This window comes from Dermacentor variabilis, chromosome 1, assembly GCF_050947875.1.
Source record: "Dermacentor variabilis isolate Ectoservices chromosome 1, ASM5094787v1, whole genome shotgun sequence".
Classification (NCBI taxonomy): Eukaryota; Metazoa; Arthropoda; class Arachnida; order Ixodida; family Ixodidae; genus Dermacentor; species Dermacentor variabilis.
In genome coordinates this window covers 124,003,785-124,007,266 of record NC_134568.1, presented here as the reverse complement: position 1 = coordinate 124,007,266, position 3,482 = coordinate 124,003,785, and the positions used below count along the sequence as shown (strand labels likewise).

General features: G+C 48.2%; 2 non-coding genes across 2 annotated transcripts; both read right to left on the bottom strand.

Moving 5' to 3' along the window:
* Positions 1-1,616: 1,616 nt before the first annotated feature.
* TRNAP-AGG (transfer RNA proline (anticodon AGG)) lies at positions 1,617-1,688 on the bottom strand. The gene has a single exon. It is a non-coding gene; the product is annotated as a tRNA-Pro (tRNA).
* A 405-nt stretch (positions 1,689-2,093) lies between these two features.
* TRNAP-AGG (transfer RNA proline (anticodon AGG)) lies at positions 2,094-2,165 on the bottom strand. The gene has a single exon. It is a non-coding gene; the product is annotated as a tRNA-Pro (tRNA).
* Between the last annotated feature and the right edge of the window lie 1,317 nt (positions 2,166-3,482).

Genomic DNA, 3,482 nt, shown 5'->3' with positions numbered 1-3,482 from the left:
CACGTCGTTGTGTCCGAAAAGCCTGCACCGGGAGCAACGGGGAACCTTACAGTCTCGACGAACGTGTCCAGAGCCCCGGCAGCGCAGGCACTGAATGCGGCGATCTGGGGCTACCACCAGCGCAAGCTCGCTGTCGACGCGGATCTGGTGGAGCAAATCGTCAACCTTCAGCCCAGTTTTCAGCTGTGGCAGCACTGCTCGGGTTGTCGAGCCCTTGTCGGAAACGCCATCCACTCGCCAGCGCTCCCGGGTCACTTCCGCCGCTTCGCCAAAGGAGGCCAGGGCGGTCTTCTCGTCTTCGTCATCCACCCCATGCAGAAGCCAATAGATACGAAGCTTCGCCTGTTGTTCCTTGGGGTCGATGACCAGGCAGCGACGCCCGTATACCTGCAGCTCCTTCAGTGCCGCCAGCTTTTGGGCAGCCTCGGCTGTCTTCATCGTCACCGCCAATACATGGTTGATTTGGTACGCCCCAAGGGCGACGACGCCAGAGAGCATACCAACAGCTTCAAGCGCGCCTCGAAAATCCTCTACACGAAACGGGCGAACACGAGCGTCACCGTGCAAAAAAACTGTGTGTAAAACGATACGTTCTTTAGGTAGCCGAGGCAAAGTAATCTGGTAAACCTTACCTTCCTCCATCCAAAGCCTGTTGCCGCGGCTAACAGCCGCATATGCCGCTCCATTGGAGCCCATGATCCCGCGATCCGTTCAGCTCGGGAGCCGGAAGAAGAATGACCCTTGACCAACCAACCAACGGCTTCTCACCGCGGCTGCATATGTACACCTTCTTAATATTTTCGCTCACTGTAAAAAAAAAACGCAGATAACACTCGTTTGACCACCTCGGTGCTGATTAATTGTGATGAGCGTGGAGGGAGGAGGGGGGGGGGGGCGTCAAAGCGCGTTGAAATTTTGGATTTCGCGGGCACTTTGAACGGTACACGAACGAAGATTTTAAAGCACTGGTTTCACGCGTAATATGGAGTGTGATTGTGATCTTGAGACTTCCGCCGATATGGCGATGCGTAATGTAGTGACGATGGCTCTTCGAATATCAAGCGGTTGAAACGACTTGGATTGCTGAAAAAAACAATGAGCCAAAAAATTCGCGCAAGTATTTATGCTCGTCTCGGATGAAAGCAAAAACGAAATTGGGGCTCGTCCGGGATTTGAACCCGAGACCTCTCGCACACGAAGCGAGAATCATTGCCCTAGCCCAACGAGCCAAATGCTTCTCACCACGGCTGCATTATATACACCTTCTTAATATCTTCGCTCACTAAAAAAAATTGCAAACACTCGTTTGTCCACGTCGGTGCTGATTAATTGTGAAGAACGTGGAGGGAGGGGGCGGCACAGCGCATTGAAATTTTGGATTTCGCGGGCGCTTTGAACGGTCAAGGAACGAAGATTTTAAAGCAATCGTTTCACGTGTAATATGGAGCGTGATTGTGATCTTGAGACTACCGCCGAAATGGCGATACGTAATCTAGTGACTATGACTTCTCGAATATCAAGCTATTGAAACGATGTGGATTGCTGAAAAGAAAGATGAGCCAAAAGATTTTGGCACATCTTTATGTTCCTTTCGGATGAAAGCAAAACGGAAATTCGGGCTCGTCCGGGATTTGAACCCGGGACCTCTCGCACCCTAAGCGAGAATCATACCCCTAGACCAACGAGCCAACGGCTTGTCATCACGGCTGCATATACACACCTTCTTAATCTCTTCGCTCACTGTAAAAACAAAAATTGCAAACAACACTCGTTTGTCCACGTCGGTGCTGATTAATTGTGATGAACGTGGAGGGAAGAGGGGGGGGGGGGGCATCACAGCGCATTGAAATTTTGGATTTCGCGGGCACTGTAAACAGTCAACGAACGAAGATTTTAAAGCAATCGTTTCACGTGTAATATGGAGCGTGATTGTGATCTTGAGACTACCGCCGAAAAGGCGATGCGTAATCTAGTGACGATGACTTCTCGAATATTAAGCTGTTGAAACGACGTGGATTGCTGAAAAGAAAGATGAGCCAAAAGATTCGGGCACATATTTATGTTCGTTTCGGATGAAAGCAAAACGGAAATTCGGGCTCGTCCGGGATTTGAACCCGGGACCTCTCGCACCCTAAGCGAGAATCATACCCCTAGACCAACGAGCCAACGGCTTGTCAGCACGGCTGCATATATACGCCTTCTTAATATCTTCGCTCACTGTAAAAAAAAATCGCAAACAACACTCGTTTGTCCACGTCGGAGCTGATTAATTGTGATGAACGTGGATGGAAGGGGGGGGGGGGCATCACAGCGCATTGAAATTTTGGATTTCGCGGGCACTGTGAACGGTCAACGAACGAAGATTTTAAAGCAATCGTTTCACACGTAATATGGAGCGTGATTGTGATCTTGAGAGTTCCGCCGATATGGCGATGCGTAATCTAGTGACGATGGCTTCTCGAATATCAAGCTGTTGAAACGACTTGGATTGCTGAAAAAGAAAGATGAGCCATAAGATACGCGCACATATTTATGCTCGTTTCGGATGAAAGCAGAAAAAGAAATTCGGGCTCGTCCGGGATTTGAACCCGGGACCTCTCGCACCCAAAGCGAGAATCATACCCCTAGACCAACTTTTTTTTCTTTATCACCAGTCCTCGACATGTCACCACAACACACTTTCCTTAAATGATATACACAAAGACGAAAGAAAGAAATGATGAATACAAAAACCGAACAAGAAACAGTAATATACACCTTAGTTGCCGTCCGCTACTGTGGCATGACGTTGTCGTATTTAAATTCCTTGAGTGCTGTCAGGGGCTCAACCCTGTAAAGCCACTCAGGAACAGGCTGTTGCAATTTCTGCACTTCTACATATCGCTGCATACATTCTCGTAATTATACACGCTCCGGTCGGGCATCCGGGTCACATTGGTAGCCCGCCATTCTTGAGCTCCATAAACAGTGGAGGCCCGTAAGCATGATAAGATCGTATGGGAATCCTGCGTCATCATTTACTGCCAGAAACCTGATTCCGTGTGGCTCTATAGGTTACTCCTTTTTTTTAAAGTCCCTTTGCAACACGTCCCAAAAAATACCCCCTCCCAACAGTGGATGAAGACATGATCTATGCTTACCTGTTTTCTACTAGTAAGGCAGTGGGTTCTCCATGGCAAGTAGAACCCACGTTGTTCCAGGAAGATTTTAACAGGTAAGGTACCGGTATGTAATTTAAAGAAAAAGATTTCGTGGCTGGTTGAACTGGCATCATCTTCACCCTTTTCAATACGTCTAGGCCTGGGCCTCAACTGTACACGGCTCTGTACATGGGTACAAGCAAAACACTGTCACACAAATCACGGTATAACTTTTTCCGTTTTGCACTCCACAAATATTGACTTGAAAAACGAACATGCAAAAAACACTATCAACTATTTCCCGAATGAAACCACGGATAGATCCTGGCATTATTTCGGTAC